The following is a 22,420-nucleotide window of genomic DNA, read 5'->3' as shown; positions in this document are numbered from 1 at the left end:
AAATAACCACCCTCAGAGGAGACTGGGCATTATGGTCTCAAAATTCATAGCCTAAATTATACTGCTCTGGTTGCCAAGCCCCAAGTGCACCTCACACAGTAAGGGATCCACCAAGTTCTCCATTTCTCACTGCCTTGCTATAAGAGTTGAACTTTGTGCACCATTTGCTGTGTGGAGCCCACCCAGGGCCACATTGCAGTACACACAATCTGTTCAGCTCAATAAGTCAGCCCTAATCCTATCCACTTTCAGAAATGCATTTTATCAATAGACAGGACTCCATGAGGACCTGCAGTCATATCAAGTCCATATTACTTAGACCTCTTTTGGGAGAAAATGATAAAAACCAAACTAAACAGGTTTTAATGGGAATAAAAAGGAATGTATTGTCTCATGGAAAATCTTAAAAAGTCCCATGCTGGAGCTTCCATCAGACATGGCTGAATCCTTGGCTCCAAAGACACACTGGAGGGCCATCTTCTCATTCTTGCTCTCACTCTGCTTTCCTTCCTGCCAGCTTCATTCCCAAGTAGCCTCCCCTAACCCATAGGGCCTGACCCTCTTTCCTGCCTTAGGTTACTTCAAAAGGCCTTGGATTGACCACCCTTACAATAACCTCCTTCTGCTGAATTTCCAGTCCTTCTCTCACATTGCTTTTAATTCTTGTCACACAGGCACATACTGACTTGACTGTCCCCTTCTGACCCCTTTCCATTATGGCAGAAAAACTTCCCTACAAGACTTTCCTTCATGATTTTCCAAGGGCCTGCCTACAGAATGTCACACAGCCTGAGAGTGGCAGTCGTTTCATCATTATGCTTCTGGGCATCTGCACATCCTGACATACTAATAAGAAATGGAAGCTTGGTAATAAGATGATGCTATTCATCCAGTCAAGAGAGGCTCTTCAACTGTTTAGATTCTTTTTGTTTTGGCTGTATGCAACCTAAAATTCTTTTAATGTTATCTAAATATGCATAAGCCACACTTGTCTACATGGTAAACCTGAGATCCCAGTGACAATGATAATTACCATTGTGAACTCCAAGCTTCCACATCCTCACTGGCATTGAAAGTCCCTGTACTTCAAATGTACTCACAAATTGGTCCTTATTGTCCCTAAAATGCTCCTGTTGCAGTGTAGATACCTAAAGATGTATGAGGCCATCAACCACTCAGGACTCCTGGCATCATGATAGTTCAGCAGTGTCTTATACAGCAAGAGAAGGAATGTGTTACACTCTGGGTTCCCACAGCAACATCACTTGGGCCCCACAGTGTTGCAGAGTTGAATGAACTGACTTTTTTCTGTTCACATCTACAGTTCCTTTATCCCTGGAACACATATATGCCACCTGAGTCATTGGTTTGGATCAGATCCACATGTTAGCTGTAACAAAGTTCTTGGAACAGATATACTACTTTAACAACACTCCTGTAGCTGTGTCTGGCTAAACTTGCCAAGCTTCTTCCCATTGGTGAAATTTCTTTCAGAGCTCTTGCCTTCCCTTCATGAGATTTGGCTTGTCTGGGCCTTCCCATCCACTGGCCAGACCTGTGTGAAAATAACTGAACTCCAAATGAAGACATGAGTATTTTTTTTCCCTAGGACCTCTACATTCTCCAGCACATATAGAAAAAAAGTTTTTTATTAAGCACACAGAAAACTTAGAGTCAAAAATATGTGTAGTTAATCATAAGCATCACCATTTTCACCTATATAAATCATTTCTCAAATGTTATAAAATATTAAAGACCTTCAATTGGCTGTTCAATATTTTACTATAATACTGATTCTTTATTCTGTGCAGATTCCAACTTATTCACAAGTATAAAATTTTAAGAGAAAACCAAGATATATCCTGTTCTTGAAATATATCTATCTCACGATAAGCTCTTTCCACAAAAGTACAGTACAATCTCTGTTGGTTTGTAAATGAAAACACTTTGGTGAGCAGACATATGTACTCATTTGCAGTAAAATAACATATATATTGCACTTTAAGGTTTACCAAAACATTTGCATTCATCGTATATTCATGCATTTAATGCTCAGAGAATTCTACTTGGTGTTGTTTGTTCTCTTTTACATGTGGAAACAGAGGCTTTGAGAAGATACAGGCCTTGCCCGGATAGCAAAATTTGTAATTGGCATGCCAAAATTTGAATGCAAGTCTTTGGAATTAGAATTCCATTGTATTTTCATTATACATTTATTGAGATCATGGAAACACTTGTTTTCTAAAACCAATGACAGTAGAGATGGCCTTTGGTTTATATCCAAAGAGAACATGACTCCTGGTCTGTATTTATTTCAGGTCAGCATTGGATATAATTTTTTCAAATTTTTCCCTCAATTGGCACAGAATTGTCATGTGAAAAAAAAAAAAAAAAAATGGGTAACATTAAAAAGTTAATTTCTGTAAGATGAATTTAATGGGAATGAAATGAAGATCTAGTTCTACTTTATTACAAAATTTATATTTTCTACAACTTTATGAGATCTTTGAGAGCCTACAAAAGTGAAGGTGTCAGGAGTGACTTCCACCAGACATGGCCTGAGATGGACCTGTCCTGCCCACAGCTCTCAGAAGGAGCATTCTACAGATCATAGAACCTAGCTATCCCCTTGCAATAGCTAATTGCAATTACCAGTGTGGTCATTCAATCCTAAGAAGAACAGTCAATGGACTGAGTTGAACCAGAGTGTCTCTCTCCCTGAAGAAGTAAGGGACTCTGATAGCAGGACCATGTCAGTGGTGAGTATGAGAGACCATGGGTCTTATAAACTAGGCTGTGGTTCTTCCATTGGGCCTTACATGTTAGCAAAGGAAATTGACTGCAAAAAGGGGAAAAGAACAGATGAGGTGAGCAGAGAGGCAAGTGTACACCTATGGGAGAGGAGAAAAGGAAGAGGAGATGGTACCAGCCTTGGTTTCTGATAGCTCTCCTGGCCCTACTTCCTCTGGCTCAGCTGTTCCCATAAGTTTTCTGGATCTCCTCCCTGTCTATATTCCTGAATGGATCCAAAAGTGTTTCTCTTTCTTGCAACCAATATGTTCTAGATTAGAATAAACTGGGTCCAGAGATAGTTATAAAACAAATTCCACATCTATTTCAACTTACTCCGTTCTTTATTTATCACTTCCTGCTTCTTCCACCTTTCAAGGAGCTGTTCTGTGAATTTCCTGAGTAGCTACAAGCGCACAGCTTTTTTCTTTAAGTTTTCCCTAAAATCAATGTTCTCACCTCTCACTCATTATCTCCTTACCTGTTCTTTTTCTACCTGCAAGAATATACTTCACATTAAACTTGAAACCCATTTACTAACTCATTCAGTAAATTACTCATCAAGCAGAGCATTGTTGACTGTGTTTTCTTACCTCAGGGAGAAAATAGATGCAATAAGAAAAAGAATTACACATTTTCACAGTGAGCAAATCTAGCAACATACCTGTATCGATGCTTCCTACCCTGTCCAAAATATCATGTCTCCAGAACTTCCTTTCTATTTATTTTAATTTACTACTTGATTTTCCTATTCACTACTATATGTGTGTGTGTGTGGGGGGGGGGTGTATATACGAGTATTGTTTATGTGAATGTGTATATTCTCTCCTATCTCTCTCAGTAGAATGTAAGCTCCATTAGGGCAGGGGCTTTGTCTATCACTAGGACAGTGCCTGGAACTTGGTAAATACTCAAGAGGGATTTCCTAAGTAAATGAAGGAAATATATCAGCAATGCAGTGGTGGATAAAACAGGTGAGGTCTGTGCCTTCATGGGATCTGGAGGGAGGACACAACAGAGCACAACAAGTTCTCTGTTGGAGGATGTGTGAGTGGCAACAAACTCAGCCTTGGGGTTTTGGAAGGGATAGATCCAAGAAGACTACCTAGAAGAATTGAAAAGATCCAGCTATGATCTAAAACCTAAGCCAGGATTGGCCAACATATCTACTAGTTTTGACTGTGTAATAAGCTACCTCTAAAACTCAGTGGCTTAAGATAACAGTTATTTATTGTTGCTCATGTGTCTTCACATTGGTTGGAGAGTCAGCTGGTCAGCTGAAGTCATTTGGGTTTTCCTGGGAAGCACTACTTTAAACTATGGATCCAGTTGGCCTTGCCTTCTTGCTGAGACTGGGGCTCAGAGTAGCTCAACATGAGCTCATTCCAGGTCCCAGGTTGAGGGCAGTAACCACCCAGAAGAAATTTTACTCAAAGTGATGCACAGGCACAAGAGAGGAGGTAGAAACATGAAAGGCCCCTAAACGTTCAGAGACCATCAATTCAATCCACATACAATTCGCCAAAGCAAGTCATCTGATCAAGACCAAAGTCTCCCTCTGCCCATTGCAAGTGTGTGGATGATGGGAAGAATTGAAGTATTGAACCAGCAGAGAAATCTGCCATGACCAGGCACAGTGGGGTGAAGGATACAGGCAAGGTTCTAAAGAGAAAGCAGCAAATCCACAGAACAGAAAGTTGTTTAGAAAGGCTGGCTCACAGAGGGTTAGGAGAGAGTAGTGGTAAATGAGGACAGCAGCTCGATCCCACAGGTCCTGTGAGACATGGCAAAGAGCTTAGGCCTGATCCCAAAATCAATGGGGAGCCATTGATGGGTTAAAGCAAGAAAAAAAGTTGATCATATTCTTACTTCATAAAGATGCTTCTATCTACAGGGAAAGAGTGGATTGGAGAAATAAGACAAGAGGTGGGAAGGTGAGTAGGAGGCCCAGTGCTGCGATGCAGAGAAGAGGGAAATAGATCACCCATTGTCCATGATAGGCCAACCCAGGCCCAAGAACAAAAAGAAGAAAAGAAGAAGCTGTTAATGTAAGATATCACCAAAAGCCCAGCCAATGGATTCTTATATTTGTTTCCAATGACAAAAAAAAAAAAAAAAGAAAAGAAAAGAAAAAGAAAAAGAAAAAAAGAAAAAGAAAAGAAAAAGAAATTAATGGTATTGTTTTGTACATAGTTTTCCAAGACCCAAATGTACAGAACTTACACTCTTAAAATTTCCCGTGAAACTTTTGTTTTCTTGTCCTCTCTGGAAAATATTATAAGTGATCTTCCTAGCCACAGAAAAGTTGTTATACTACATAAGTTCCCACAAAACCCTGAGTCACTTCTTCCATATACCCCCACCCCATCACAGGCAAGCACGAGTAAAGAGAGAGGAGCTACACCCAAGTATGTCCAAAGCCAGAGTAAACAGCACAATTGCCCAATGACCAAAAGGTCAACATTTCTAGACGTTCTCATCTGGGCAGCTGGAGAGGAATTTTATGTCACCCACACAGAGCTCACTGAACCATTGGGGAGAATGAATTTAGAGAAAAGTATTTATTTTTGATGTGTGTTTCCTTTCCTATCAAGAAATATAAAAGTTAATGCTTTAACATGAGAATTCATATCAAGGTATGGATGTTCCTGTGGGCTGAGACCAAAAGGAGAAAAAGTGACATATTTTGATCCTAGCCACGTGATGAAGTGGGATAGGAGTTGGGGAACTAGACTTGGCCTGGGTTTGCTTTGTGACTTCGGAAGAGTCATTTAATTTCTCTGGTCTCTAGACTTTCCTCAAGGTGATTACATGCAGTAATGCCCAACATTTTTTATTCTCCAGTTCACATATCTTAGAAAAATAACACAGTCCCATTAGAGTGCCTCATTTTAGCAGTAATTCTCAACCAAATGCTCTATAGAGAGGCAGATAAGAGAGAATTTGGGGAGATTCTAATCCTCCTCATTTCACTTCTTTACCCAACACACACACACTCGCACACACACATGCATACAAGCAAATACACACAGAGAGAGAGAGAGAGAGAGAGAGGAAATGAGTGCAGTCTCCATTAAATCTCTACCATTATTTTGGCTCTGACATTCTTTGACATTTTAGGACTCTTTACTTAAAATCCAGGGCTTTCTTCCAAACTAGTTTAGGTCTTATTCTAACTCAGACCTATTCAGACCATGGCATTCCATATTTTAAAACCGGAGAGATGACATCAATCTCTTAAGTGAACTTTCTCATAAGCTGGTCACATAAACATAGCCATAGCTGGGCAGAAACAGTTCTCTGATAGGTATCCTTTGGGGCTTCTCTTTAAAAATGGGAAGGGTCCAGCAAAAGTGGGGGAATTACTGCTAAAAGGAAGCAGAGAATTTTAAAAAGAGGGCTCCACGAAGCCCTTCTTTTTTCCCAGAATCCTATTAAAAAGGAACAGGCCTGAGAGCAAGTCACATCTTTTGAGACAGGTTTTTCTGTTTTCAAGTTACTCCCTATGTTTATTTCCTTATTATTCTCTCATTGTAGTTTTCTTATGTAAGCACATCAAGAGGTCTCACATTGCTTCTAAGTCTTAATGGAAAGAGAAAGAATAGACTGTCTTTACCCAATGTAAACTCTTGCTGCCATTGTCATAGACTAAATGACCATATAGGTATGGATTTATTTCTGGGCTCTTTATTCTGTTCCACTAATCTTTGTGTCTGTTTTCATGCCAGTACCATGCTGTTTTGATTATGATAGTCTTGTAGTATGATTTGATGTCAAGTAGTGTAATACCTCCCACTTTGCTCTTATTTCTCAAGATTGCCATGGCTATTCAGGGTCTTTTATGGTTCCATGTTAATTTTAGGATTATATGTTCTATTTATGAGAAAAATGTCATTGGTAGTTTGATATGAATGGCATTGAATCTACATATTGCCTTAGGTAGTATTGACATTTTAAGTATATAAATTGCTCCTATCCATGAGCATGGTATGTTTTTCCATTTCTTTGTATCTTCTTTTTTTTTTTTTAATTTATTAGGATGACAATTGTTAGTAAAATTACATGGATTTCAGGTGTAGAATTCTGTATCACATCATCTATAAATTACATTGTGTGTTCACCACGCAGAGTCAGTTCTCCTTCCATCACCATATATTTGATCTCCCTTACCCTCATCCCCCACCCCCCACCCCCCTTACCCTCTGGTAACCACTAAACTATTGTCTGTGTCTATGAGTTTTTGTTTTTTTTTTTTACTTAGACGTTTATCATTTATATCACTCACACTGTGGACCCCCCTCCCCCCACCCACTATCTCTCTGACATCACACCGAGCCGTCCCATTTCCACTATCTCCACTCCCAATGCTGTAATCTGCCTCTTGTAAATGTATACATACATTAACTATATATATTATAGTTAGCATTCATTATTTTTCAGCTTCAGATGTACAGTGCAGTCTTTGTATCTTCTTTAATTTATCTCTTCAGTGTCTTATAATTTTCCGAGTATAGGTCTTTTACTTCTTTGGTTAAATGTATACCTAAGTATTTTATTGTGTTTGAAGCAATTGTAAATGGGATTGTTGTCTTAATTACTCCTTCTGATAGTTTATTATTGGTGTACACAAATGCAACTGATCAACTGAACATCAAAAAAACAAACAACCCAATTAAAAAATGGGCAGAGGACATGAAGAGACATTTCTCTCAGGAAGACATACAGATGACCAACAGACATATGAAAAAATGCTCAACCTCACTAATCATTAGAGAAACGCAAATAAAAATCACAATGAGATACCACCTCACTCCGATCAGAATAGCTATCAATAAATCAATAAATCAACAAAAAGTGCTGGCGAGAACATGGAGAAAAGGGAACCCTCGTGCACTGTTGGTGGAATTGAAGATTGGTGCAGCCACTCCATGGAAATCAGTATGGAGGTATCTCAAAAAACTGAAAATGGAACTGCCTTATGACCCAGCAATTCCACTCTTAGGTATCTATCCAGAGAAATCCAAAATGCTAATTTCAAAAAATATATGAACCCCTATGTTCATTGCAGCGCTATCCACAATAGCCAAGACCTGAAATGCCTATTGGTAGATGACTGAATTAAGAAACTGTGGTACATTTATACAATGGAGTGTTACTCAGCCATAAAGTAGAATTAAATCTTACAATTTGTAATGATATGGATGGGTCTAGAGAACATTATACTAAGTGAAATAAGTCAGACGGAAAAAGACAAATACTATATGATCGCACTTATATGTGGAATCTAAAGAACAGAATAAATGACCAAACTAAACAGAAATAGTCTCAGAAATATAGAGAAAAAAACTGATGGTTGCTAGATGGGAGCGAGCTGGGAATGAGGGAAAGGTGAGGGGATTAGAAAGCACAAGTTGGTAGCCACAATATTGCCACAGGGATATGAAAAACAGTTTGGGAAATATAATCAATAATGTTGTAAAGATTTTGTAGGATGTCAGATGGGCACTTGTCTTATTGAGGAGACCACGTCATGGACAGTGTAGATGCCTGACCACTGCAGTGTACACCTGAAGCTGAAGCTGAATAATAATGAATGTCGACTATAATTTAATATGCATATATAGTCACAGGATGTAGAGTACAACATAGGGTATAGAGTCAATGGAATTGTAACAGCTGTATATGATGTCAAGGGGTAGTAGATGGGGGGTTTATCACTTTGTGAGGGGTGTAAATGTCTATATTACATTGTTTTGTACACCTGAAACTACTTTAAATAAAAAAGAAAGGGAAGGAGTTCATAGCTGGTACATTTTTAAAGGGAAAACAGTTTCCCTTTCTTTTGCAAAGTAAACACAAATAGTTGAGGCTTCTAGTTCAGCTGCCTTTCTCAATAAGGAAATTTATCCAAACTTGGAAGAATTGAGTTGTACATTGAGACAGAGACCACCTCGTATTAACATGCAATAATAAAACCTTCAGGAAGCAGGCACATTTGACTCCCATACACAATTTCTCCGAGGGTGTTGAAGGGTTCACATTTCAGAAACCCTTTGGTGAAATGCAACCGAATGACTATGGCATGTGTACCTGACCCCAATATTCAATGGTAATTTCTCAAACATAGATACATCTACTTGAGCCAAAAATAGATAATAATGTGTGAATTATACACATTTTTCTGTTTGCATGCCCTATTTTCTTTTATGTTTTAATGAACACTGGTTAAGGATGTATTAGAGAATAAAGAAAGATAGGAAGATTTTGAGGGACGTCCAAGTTAATAATTTGATGCAATGATATGCAATAACTTTAGGCAAAATATTCAGATTTGAAATAAAACCTGCAACTTTCATTAACAATATAATATTTTCTCATCTCTAGAGCCAAATGTATAAGCTTAGCAATGATTTATAGATTCTACAAATCAAAGATATAGCAGTTTGGGAGAATTGAACACTCAGCTACCCAACTAAAGGATTTCAAATTTGTCAAAAAACTCAATAATGGAAAGTGGTTGTAGTAACATTATTGACAATATTTTTTTATGAGTTTCAGGTGTACAAAACAATGTCAACGTTAGACATTTACACCCCTCACAAAGTGATAACACCCCTCCCCCAATCTACTGTCCCTCTGATATTGTATATAGCTGTTACATTACAATCCCATTGACTCTATTCCATATGCTGTCTCTACAACCAAATTAAATATATGTATATTTAATTATAGCTCACATTCCATATTATTCAGCTTCAGGTGTACACTGCAGTGGTCAGGCATCTACACCATCCAGGAAGTGGTCTCCATAATAAGAGAATTGCCCATCTGACCCCCTACAAAATCTTTATAATATTATTGGTTATAATCCCCAAACTCTATTTCATATCCCATGGCTATATTGTGATTACTAATTTGCACTTTCTAATCCCTTTACCTTCTCCCCCATTTCCATCCCTCTTCCAACTAGCAACCCTGTTTTTTTTTTACCCTATGTCTCTGAGTCTATTTCTATTTTGCTTGTTTGTTTATTCTGTTCTTTAGATTGTGAGATCATATGGTATTTATCTCTCTCTATCTGACTTATTTCACTTAGCATAATATTTTCTAGGTCCATCCATGTTGCTACAAATGGTAGTATTTCATTCTGCTTTATGGCCAAATAACACTCCATTGTATAAATATACTGTGGTTTCTTTATCCAATGGTCTACCAACGGGCATTTCAGTTGTTTCCCTATCTTGGCTATTGTAAATAGAGCTGCAATAAACATAAGGGTTCATATATTTTTTTTGAATTAGTGTTTTGGATTTCTTTGGATATATACCTAGGAGCGGAATTGCTGGGTCATAAGATAGTTCCATTTTCAGTTCTTTGAGGTACCACTATACAATTTTCCATAGTGGCTGCACTAATCTGCAATCCCATCAACAGTGTACAAAGGTTCCCTTTTCTCCACATCCACACCAGCAGTTGTTGCTGGTTGATTTATTGATGATAGCTATTCTGACCAGGGTGAGGTGGTATCTCATTGAGGTTTTTATTTGCATTTCTCTAGTGCTTACTGATGTGGAGCATTTTTTCATGTCTGTTGGCCATCTGCATGTCCTCTTTAGAATAATGTTTCTGCATGTCCATTTTCTAATTTTTTTTTTTGGTGTTGAGTTGTATGAATTTTTTATAAACTTTGGATATTAACCCCTTATCAGATGTATCATTGACAAACAGCTTCTCCCATTCAGTGGAGAAATAAAACAAAAAGGATGCCTTTTTGTTTTAATTATGGTTTCCTTTGCTGTAAAACATACTTTTTAGTTTGATGTAATCCCATATGTTTATTTTTTCTTTTGCTTCCCTTGCCTGAGAGGATATATCAGTAAAAATATTACCAAGGGTAATGTCTGCAAATTTACTTTCTATATTTTCTTCTAGGAGTTTTATGGTTTCAGGTGTTACACTTAAGCCTTAGATCCTTTTAGAATTTATTCTTGTATATGGCATAAGAAGGTGATCCAGCTTCATTTTTCTGCATGTGTCTGTCCAATTTTCCCAGCACCATTTATTAAATAGACTGTCTTTACCCCATAGTAAATTATTGCTTCCATTTTCATTGATTAAATGACCATATAGGCATGGATTTATTTCTGGGCTCTCTATTCTTTTCCATTGAATGTGTCTGTTTTTATTCCAATACCATGATGTTTTGATTACTATAGCCTTGTAATATGATTTGATGTCAGGTAGTGTGATACCTCCTACTTTGTTATTGTTTCTCAAGATTGCCATGGTTATTTGGGGACTTCTAAGGTTCCATATAAATTTTAAGATTATATTTTCTGGTTCTGTGAAAGATGACATTGGTAATTTGATAGGGATTGCATTGATATATTGCCTATATATTGCCTTAATAGTATGGACATTTTAACTATATTAATTGTTCCTAACCATGACGATGGTATATGTTTTCATTTATTTGTATTTTCTTTGATTTCTTTCTTCAGTGTCTCATAATTTTCTGAGTACAGGTCTTTTACTTCTTTGGTTAAATTTATTCCTAGGTATTTTATTGTTTTTGAAGCAATTGTGAATGGAATTGATTTCTTGATTTCTCCTTCTGATAGTTTATTATTGGTGTATACAAATGCAATTGATTGCTGACTGTTAATTTTGTATCCTGCTACTTTACTAAATTCATTTGTCAGTTCTAATAGATTTTGGTGGAGTCTTTGGGGTTCTCTATATGTCATATCATGTCATCTGCATATAATGACAATTTTACTTCCTCCTTTCCAATTTGGATGCCTTTTATTTCTTTTTCTTCTCTGATTGCTGTGGCTAGAACTTCCAGTACTGTATTGAATAAAAGTGGTGAAAGTGGGCAGTTTGTGTTGTTCTTGATCTTAAGGGGAAAGGTTTTAGCCTTTCCCTGTTGAGTATGATGTTAGCTGTGGGTTTATCATATATGACATTTATTATGTTGAGATATGGTCCCTCTATTCCTACTTTGTTAAGAGTTTTTATCATAAATCGCTGCTGGATTTTGTCAAATGCTTTCTCTGCATCTATTGATATGATCATATGATTTTTATTTTTTATTTTGATAATGTGGTGTATCATGTTAATTGATTTGAGGATATTGAACCAACCTTGCATACCAGGAATGGATCCCACTTGATCGTGATGTATGGTCTTTTTTTTTTTTTTATTTAAATTTATTGGGGTGACAATTGTTATTAAAATTACATAGATTTCAGGTGTGCAATTCTATATCACATCATCTATAAATTACATTGTGTGTTCACCACCCAGAGTCAGTTCTCCTTCCATCACCGTATATTTGATCTCCCTTACCCTCATCTCCCACCCCCAACCCCTTTACCCTCTGGTAACCACTAAATTACGTTCCCCAGATTAATTTTCAAACCCCGTGGCCATCCTGTGGTCACCGACTGCCCTTCAATCCCTTCACCACCACCACCCCCGCCCATCTAGCAATCCTCAGTTTTTCCTCTTTGTCTCCAACACTGTTTCTGGTTAGTTCATTCACTTGGTCTTTTTAATGTACTGTTGAATCTGGTTTGCTAGTATTTTATTGAAGGTTTTTGCGTCCGTGTTCATTAGTGAGATCAGCCTGTAGTTTTCTCTTTTTTGTATTGTCTTCCTTTGGTTTTGGGATCAGAGTAATAGTGACCTTGCAAAATGTGCTTGGGAGCCTTCCCTCCTTCTGGATATTTTTGGAATAGTTTGAAGAAAATAGGTGTTAATTCTGTTTTGAATGTTTTATAAAATTTACCTGTAAAGCCATCTGGTCCAGAGCTTTTGTTTGTTGGGAGCTTGTTGATTACTGATTCAATTTATTTGGTATTAATCAACCTGTTCAGAGTTTCAGTTTCTTCTTGATTTAGTCTTGGAAGATTGTATGCTTCTAGAAATGTATACATTTCTTTCAAATAGTGTAATTTGTTTGCATATAGTTGCTCATAGTATTTTCTTAAAATTTTCTGTATTTCTGTCGTATCTGTTGTCACTTCTGCTCTTTGATTTCCATTTTTATTAATTTAGGTCCTCTCTCTTTTGCTTGGTGAGTGTGGCAAATGTTTGTCAATTTGTTTTTATCTTTTCAAAAAACCAAGCTCTTGGTTTAATTGAAAGGTTTTAATTGATCTTTTGTTGTTTTTGTTGCTGTCTGTTTGTTTGTTTTTGGTCTCTTTTTCATTTATTTCTGCTCTGATTTTTATTATTTCCTTCCTTGTATTCCCTCTGGGCTTGTAATTCTGTTCTTTTTCCAGTTTTCTTGGGTGTAAAGATAGCCTGTTGATTTGAGATTTTTCTTGTTTCTTTAGCTAGGCCTGCATTGTTATGAATTTCCCTCTTAGGACTGCTTTCGTTGTATCCTACAGATTTTGGGGTGTTGTTTTTACATTTTCATTTGTCTTGAGATATCTTTTGATTTCTTCCTTAATCTCATTATTGACCCACTCGTTATTTAGTAACATGTTATTCAACCTCCATGTGTTTGTGTGTTTTTGGTTTTCTTCTTGTAATTGATTTCTAGTTTCATAGCACTGTGGTCAGAGAAGATACTTGATATGATGTCAGTCTTCTTAAATTTATTGAGACTTGTTTTGTGGCGTATCATGTGATCTATTTTAGAAAATGTTCCATGTGTACTTGAGAAGAATGTATATTCTGTTGTTTTCAGGTGAAATGCTCGAAAAATATCAATTAAATCCAACTGGTCTATTGTGTTATTTAATGCCACTGTTTCCATACTGAGTTTCCATCTGTAGGATCTATCCATTGGTGTCAGTGGGGAGTTGAAGTCCCCTACTGTGATAGACCTACTGTTGATCTCTTTCTTTAAGTTTGTCTATATCTATTTTACATATTTAGGTCCTCCTATTTTGAGTACATAGATGTTTACTAGGGTTATGTCTACTTGTTGGATTGATCCCTTATTATTATATAGTGCCCTGCTTTGTCTTTTATCATAATCTTCGTTTAAAGTTTATTTTATCCAATATAAGTATTACTGCCCCAGCTTTCTTCTCATTTCCATTTGCAGGATATATCTTATTCCACCCCTTTACTTTCAGTCTGTGGGTTTTTTATAAACAACATATGTACGAGGTCTTGTTTTCTTATCCACTCATCTAACCTATGTCTTTTGATTGGAGCATTTAGTTCATTTACATTTAAAATGATTATTGATAGGTACATAGTATTGCCATTTTATTATTTGTATTTCTGGTCTTCATTAGTTTGTTTTCACCTTTCTTCTGCTTAAAGAAGGCTTTTAACATTTCCTGCAATACTGGCTTGGTGGTAATAAATTTCTTTATAGTTTAATTCTTATCTGGGGAGCTCTATATCTCTCCTTCAATTTTGAATGATAGCCTTGCTGGGTAGAGCAGCCATGGTTGTAGGCCTTTGTTTTTCATCACTTGGAATATTTCCTGCTACTCCTTTCTGGCCTGCAAAGCTTCTGTAGGAAAGTCAGCTGATAGTCTTATGGGAGCTCCCTGGTAAGTAACTAGCTGTCTTTCTCTTGCTGCTTTTAGGATTCTCTCTTTGTCTTTAACCTTTGCCATTTTAACTATGATATGTCTTGGTGTGGGCCCATTTGATTTCATCTTGATTGGAACGCTCTGCACTTCCTGGGCATATATGTCATTTTCCTTCACCAGGTTAGGGAAGTTTTCAGTCATTATTTCTTCAAGTACATTCTTGATCCCTTGCACCTCTTCTTCTGGTTTTCCAATGATGCAATTTTTGCTGTGCTTAATGTTGTACCATAGGTCTCTTAAACTATTTTCATTGTATTTTTTTTTTCTTTCTGTTGGTCCAATTGGGTGAATTCTACTAGTCTTCTAAATTGCTGATTTGATCCTCTGCTTCATCTAATCTGCTGGTGATTCCTTCAAGTGTATTCTTCACTTCAGTTATTGTATTCTTTATTTCTAACTGGTTCTTTTTTATGGTTTCTATATCCTTCTTTATGTTTGCTATCTCTTTGTTGAAATTCTCCCTAAGTTCCTTTATCATTCTTATCATCAGTCTTTTAAACTCTGTAGCTGGTAGGTTCACTGCCTCCACTTCATTTAGTTCCGTTTCTGGAAGTTCCTTCTGTTCTTTTATCTGGGACACGATTCTTTGTTTCTTCACTCTGGCTGTCACATTTTGTTTGCTTCTATGTATTAGGCAGATCACCTAAGTCACTCAGTCTTTGCTGGGTGAACTTATGTAGTATATGTTCTTTGTAGTCAAATTGCTCAGTCTCTCTAATCTCCTGTGTGTGTGTTCCAGAGGTGTCCTTTGTGTTGTGAGTATTCCCTTGTATTGAGCCTTGATTGCTTTCGGCATGTCAGTTAGTGGGATTGACTCCCAGGCTGACTAGCTATGAAAACTGGCAATGCCCACAGTGTATGAGCTGCTGTGTGAGGGCTGACTCCCTCATTGGAGGCTTCGCTCCTGCAAACTCTTGTGCCTGTGAAGAATTCCCTTTGGGTGTGAGGCTTGTAGATCAAACCAGGTAGTGCTCTGGTTTGGGCTGAAGGTGGCCTCTGGGTGTATTGTTTCTAGTATCTCTTCGGCAGGGTTCTCGTGCTAGGCAATTTCAGCCTTGCCTATTACTGGCCTGTGGTTACCTGGTAGGTGCCTCAAAACTGTATGTGGTTGGCTGCTGCCTATGCTGGACTTGGAGGAATGTTGGGGTGGCCTCTCTGTGAACTGATGCTGACTGCCACCAATATTGGGCCCATAGCAGCTTAGCAAAAGTCCCAGGGTCCTCTGCACTTGTTGCCACCTGTCAGGTGACTGTAAGGCCTAACTGTTGAAAGAGGCTCCTTAGGGGCATGTGGCTGGCTGGTTGACCTGATGTTGAGAGTGCCCTCAGCGATGTAGCACTACTGGGTGGGGTGGAGTTCAAGTGCTTCATCAGACATGACTGATGATTTTTACAATGTTAATGCAGATTCAAATCTTATGCTTGTACCTGGTGTGTGACCAACTTGTATCATGCCCTAGGACACTGATGCCAGCCTCCACCATAGTGGTGAAGGGAAGGGTATTATATAGGTCCCCTATTTTTCGAATATCTTGTTCATCCCCTAGCTGTGGATAATGGAGCCGGAGCACAGGAATAATATGGCTTTGAAGAATGCATGAGTGCAGATGTGGAGGAATGTTAGATGGGGTTGGTTAATGCCAATTGTTACTATTATCAGGCCCAGTGGGCTGGAGGTTGAGAAAGCTACAATCTTTTTGATGTCGTTTTGGGTGAGGGCACAGATTGCTGTGAAGAGGGTGGTGATAGCTCCTAGGCATAATACTACGGATTGAATGGGTTTGTTGTTTTCAATTAGTGGGTAGAATCGGATGAGTAGGAATACTCCTGCTACAACAAATGCCTGAGAGCTGCTCCCAAGTGGTTGCAGTGTAGTTTTTGGGTCATTCTTCACCACCAAAATCTCCCCAGGCCATTGTGGATCCTTTGCTGTAGCAAACCTCCTCCAAGGTTTGCTGGGGTGGTGCCAGTTATCCAGGTGCCCAGAGTGCCCCTGGCAATGCAGTTGTAGGTGGGAAAGTAGGGGTTACAGGGAGCTGCAGGGTGTGGTCAGTGTTTTCTACAAATTCGGTTTAGTCTCCACTCTTGGACCGGTGCTGTGCCCTCAATGACTCCAAAAACAAAACAAAACTACACAAACCAACAACAACACAAAACAAATACACACCCATTCAAAAACCATACACAACAAGCAATAAAAAAAAACAAATATACAAAACAAAAACAAAAAAACAAACAGCAAACAAAAAACAGAAAAAAAACTAAAAAATACCCCCAAAACAAAAACTAAACAAACAAAAGAAAAATAGAATAACAAAAAGAATAGAAAAAAATAAAAATAAAAGAGAAGAAAAGAGAGAGAATGAAAAAAGAGAGAATGAAAAAGAGAAACAATTTTTTTTAAAAAAAAGGAAGATGAAGAAAGACAAGAAAAAAATATATAGTATATGCTAAGTCCAGCCACCACCCGTCTATGTTGCGGAGCAGGACTTGTCTTAGTGCCCTCTAGCAGTCTCCCCTGGCCATTGGGGGTTGTCCTCTGCTGTAAAAAAAACCTCCTCCACACACCTTGCAGAAGTGGGGCTGGCCACAAGGTGCCCAGAGTGCCCCTGGCAATGCAACTCTATATGGGCAGGGCAGGCTTCCAGTGTGCTATGGGGTGTGGTCAGTTGTTTCTAGAGTAAGTGCAGTCTCTATGCCAGCCCATGAGAATTCGTTAAGAACAACACAGCCAGAGCTTCTGAAATCCCCAAGCTTCCCATTTAGCTAAATGCTAAGTCTGTGTGTCTCTGCTGCTCTCACTACCTGCAGGGACCCACCCAGAAAGGTGGGGGCAGGGCCAGATGTTAAAAGGCAGCCATTTTCTACAAGGATATGAAAGACAGTTTAGGGAATATAATCAATTATGTTGTAAAGATTTTGTAGGGTGTCAGATGGGCACTTGTCTTATGCCTGACCACTGCACTGTACACCTGAAGCTGAAGCTGAATAATGTAGAATGTCAACTATAATTTTATATATATATATATATATATAAAGGATGTGGAGTACAGCATAGGGAATAGTGTCAATAGAATTGTAACAGCTATATATGATGTCAGAGGGGAAGTAGATTGGGGGAGATGTGTTATCACTTTGTGAGGGGTGTAAATGTCTAAATATTACATTGTTTTGTACACCTGAAACTAAAACAAACAAACAAACAAAAAAAACAATATGGCAGCCAGAGCCTGAGGCTCCAACCTGCCTAGAGCAGTCTCGTCCTCCCCTCCCACCTCCTTCCCTATCGCCTGAGTGGACTGGACTTTTGGTGCAGTTCTAAGAGCTGTAGATCTTTTGTTCTTCAATCTTCATTGCTACCCATTTCTTCTGAAGCACAGTTCTCATTCTGAGGAGGACAGGGGTGGGGCAAGCTCTTTGAGGGTGGGAGGGATGCAGCCAGGTTCTGTGGCTTTATTTTCTGATTTCTGCCTGGCCATGTAGGCTTAAGCCTCCATTCTCACCTGACGTCTCTGCCTCTAATGCTGGATTCAGCTACCTTGTATGCTTATGTCTCAAGGGGTGTGTCTGAAACCTGAATTTTCCCCTCTCCCGAGGCTGCAGCTCCTGTCTGCATCCTGGGGCCCTGCGGCCCAGCCCATGGCCTACATCTTTGCACTTCCCCCTTCCCTCCTCCCCTGCTAGCCCTATTTGCCCACCTTCAGCTAATTATTAGTGCAAGTTTATCAGGCGTACTTGTGTGATGTGCAGGGAGTCCTTTGTTAAATTATAGCTGTTCAATTTGTTGTAACTTCCAGAAGAGATTTCAAGAAGCACACCTCATGCTGCCATTTCGGTGATGTCCCCTGATTAACACTATTATATTCAACTCAGTCCTCAATTGGTACTTTATAAAAAAGCTGTTAAAATCTATGTAAGTACACATTAGTATTGCCTTGGCATGTACAGAGCCCTAAGTAGATTCAAACTAATTGAGAAATCATTTCACTCCTGTAGTGCTCACACTTAGAGTAAGTCAAAAGAGACAAAACTCGAGGAGTCTTTAACTAGCAGACAGAAAATGTAGTAAAACTCTACATCAACCAGCCTCAAGGAATCTTTTACCAAAATTTTCTATCAGCCATGGAAAAATCTACGTTTAGAAAACATCACCAAACCCACCAATAATAACTTTCCAGTTCCTCTCTCATTGCAAGAACAAAACTCATGTCTTCGAGTCCTTTCTCAAGCCCTTTCTGGATGCATTATCATCCTGCTGATACTGAGTTCCTACTCAAAGATTGAAAGGATCTGTTCTGAATTCCCTGAAAACAGCTGTGTCCCAGTATTCACTTTTTCCAACTGGCTCCAAGTGAACTATACCCACAGAAAAAGACCATGAAGGCTAGCATTGAAGACCTAAGTAGAATTAACTTTGTTTTCGTTGTAAGGCAGGCAGGACATTTTTTTTCCGTGATAGGTGATCTCAAGTTAAAAAACAGTCTGCTGGTGACAGCCACTCGGACAGCAGAAGCAATGAAGGACTTTAAAGGCAACTGCGACTCCTTGAAATTTCTGCATGTAGAACATACCCAGCACATAACAATCATCCTCAGGAATTTCCTCTCTCTGATGAACATTCTGTGGCATTCATGTTGGGATATTTACATCCTAAATCCCCTAATCATGTACTCAACTAGTTGTGGGTGAAAGGATGAGTATGACATTTACACTCAGTGAATGTAACATTCAAAATAAAAAGGAAACACAACCTTCAGAAATTGACTGGAAAGGCAATTGTGCAGGTTACATTCTGCAGCTCAGACCTGCAACAGGAGTTAAACTGTAACATCTTTGAAAAGGTTCTCATGGGATCCATATGTGCAGACTGCTAAAACTGTTAACATACCCAATTAGCTTTTAACTTATCTTAGTTTCCTCAGTTCTGCCATTAAAAGTCACACCACAGAGCCATCAAACCTAGCATTACCAGCCTCACAGTTTTGTCAGGTGCTACCCAGGGAGTCGAACTATACACGAGCTGCAGAAACTGGACCTTCATTCAAGCTATGTAATGTTAAAGTGGGTCAGAAGTATTTACCCTGCACATCTGTTTGACGCATAACCTAAGGATATTTAGAAGTTTCTTAACAAAACAAATAAAGGTTTCCACATTCCCAAGGGCAGAAACTGTTTAATCTACTAATGCAGCTCTTTCAAGAATGTATTATTTTGACAGGACATGAATGTCAGTAAAGCAACAACAAGCAATGAGATTTACGGAGGCTCATTTATGTTTGAGCCTGTTATGGGATATACCAGGTAGCCTTGTGCATGATGGGTAGCATTTCCCTCCCACTTTTTCTCATTCTTTTAGTTTATCATAGGAGCATGCCTTGTGAGATCACTGATTGCTTAGCACAAGCATAAGGTTGATCCATTTATTATGGGGGGAATCAAGACTTCCAGTGAGGTCACGTTTTTCCCATTGGATACTCGTACTGTAGGCGATGAAATCATGTATTTATCTACAACTTATTAGATTCATTTGATTGACTAGGGACCAATTTTTGTTTAACCAACTGTGCAGGTTACTGAGTAGGAAGTTTCCTGGTACTCTGCTGTGGTGTTTCAGAACAGCAGTGAAAATAATTACCTTAATATGAGACCACTGGGTGTTTCTCCAACACATGTTGGAAAAGCGCTGAAGACAAAACTTAGAACTAAAAATATCAAACACATGGAAAAGCCATTGGGCTCTAAAGGAACTGCAGTTTCTTTATGAATTAGGAATGGTATAGTAAACGTGTGGGATCGCTCAGGCCACCAGTGGGCACTTCCTGCCATCAGTGAACTTGCGACCTTATTTCCTTGGAGGGCTGTTAAAGTGAAGTCAGAGGACAAAAGAGTTATTTGCAAATGCCCTTTTCACTTGTGTGGTCTGAAGAACTAACAGATTTATCCAAAAGATGGACAGCGTAAGCAGGGTTGAAGAAGCAGCTGGTTAATTTAACATTCAGCTCAAAATACAAAACCCAAAGACAAGGACCAGAGCTGCCATTCAGCTTCGCAGGAGCAAGTCCTGTTCTTGCTCTTCTCGTGTAGACTGACAGCCCAAAGAGGTCCTAAACATTTCTGTAAGGCAACATGCCTCCATGATAAAGGATGGGGTCCTTCTCTCCCATGCTGGGAGCCCACAAGATCCCTGTGTTTGCTCCTGTGAAGAAGGGCAAGGGAAGAGTGGGCACCGGGGGTACTCAGTTGCTGCAGTAAATTCTCTCACCATCTGGTGGGTCCAGAACTGATGGATCTGAAAGATTTATCTGGATTTCTTTACCTAAAAAAAAGATGGCTGATTTGAGGCAAGGGCCTGGAGATAAAGAAGGAGGGTGTTAAGGAATTGAATGAAAGGGGAACAGGAGGCTGTTGTGAGTAGAGCATTATTCTGCCTCCCCAGATTCAATGCACTACCTAGAGTTCCAACTGAATTCCTAATAACTTTCATCCTTTCTTACCCAAAATAAGTTGACATGGACATTCTATGAATTATGATCTAGGAGATATTACTCTTATGATGGAGAAAACTGGGATAGGCTTATTGACCCTTTGGCCATTGAAGAGATGATTCTCGAGATATAAAATTCCAAATCAGAATGAAAACCTGAAAACGAAGTTTAATATAATTACCTCTGAGTTCAGAGTTTTCATAGTGTCTCATTTCAAAGTTCTATTTAATCCCTAATAGCTGCAAAAAAAGTCATATTTTCACCTTTTTCAATTGGCAAGTTGTAAACTGTCATTTGTGGGATCAATTTATGGTTCACAACAATTTTTAAATAAGATGGAAGAAATAGTAGGATAGGCCATATCAGAGAGCATTCATTGCCCATAGTAAAAGGTAAATATTGTGACACTTTTGTTTCAGTTCTACATCTTTGTGATAGATCTAGACATAAAACATATTTCACACTGGGGTCATAGACAAAAAAAAAACAAAATTTGAAAACTACTAATTCAGTCCAAAAACCCGACAGGAGGGAAGCATTCAGTGTCCTGGAGATACTTTTAAGATACATACGAGGTTTGACAATTAAGTTAACAAACTTGTTGTAACGATGTTGCTAACTTCTTTTTGATATCAGAGGGATTATTCATTAGGAATTTGTACCAACTAGACAAACAGTTAACCAGGTTTACTATTTGGAAGTGCTGAAAGGCTGCTTGAGAAAGTTACACCACCGGTGGATTCCCAAGTGATGCTAGGAGTGATCAAGAATGATATATTGGGTTTCGGACGTCATAGGAATGGCAGCAGCGAGGCGGACTTCTTGAGTTCTCCTCTGCAGCTTACCACAAACTGAACATCTATAACTCACAAAAGGACTCTCTGCTAATCAAACAGAACAGCTGAGAGACTCCTATGAGGATTACTTGAAGGTGGGCAAATTGGGAGAGCAGGGGAAGAGGGAAGGGAGCAGAGTGGAGACTTGGCCCGCCTCCACAGCTGCAGAGACGCAGGGGATTCCAGGACAAAACAGAGACCACAAAAACCAGGAGGTGGGCTCTTTCCCTGCATCCCACAGGTGATCTCTCCTGCCGAGAGAGAGCAGCATATCCAGCATTTGAGGCAGTAACCTCAGCTGAGACCTCTGGCTGGGTCCTAGGTCAGACAAAGGACTTAAACTCCATACCTGGGTCCCTCCCTCCACTCTCCTAATCCTACCCCCCCTTCCAGAGACTTAAGCTGGCCCGTGAAATGTGGAGTAGTGTCAGATTACAGAGGAGCCATAGTGCTCAGGAACTGGGAAAACACAGCATGCAGCTCTGACCCAGGGAAGAGGCTGGGAAGAGTGTGATACTACTGGGTTGGGAGAGAGAAGACTCCTCCACCCCCAACCCCCATATTTTCTGGCCTTTGGGGAGTGTGGCACTGCTGGGCTGGGAGAGAGAAGACCCCTCCATCCCCAGCCCCCACCCTTTCTGGCCTGCCTACGGCAGGGCAATTACAACTGTGCAGACACTCCCAGGGGTCAGCAGTAGGCAGCAGACGCAGCTCTGAACTTTCAGCAGCTCAGAAATCTCCCA

This window comes from Rhinolophus ferrumequinum, chromosome 23 (assembly GCF_004115265.2).
Source record: "Rhinolophus ferrumequinum isolate MPI-CBG mRhiFer1 chromosome 23, mRhiFer1_v1.p, whole genome shotgun sequence".
Lineage (NCBI taxonomy): Eukaryota > Metazoa > Chordata > Mammalia > Chiroptera > Rhinolophidae > Rhinolophus > Rhinolophus ferrumequinum.
This window is presented reverse-complemented; position numbering follows the sequence as displayed.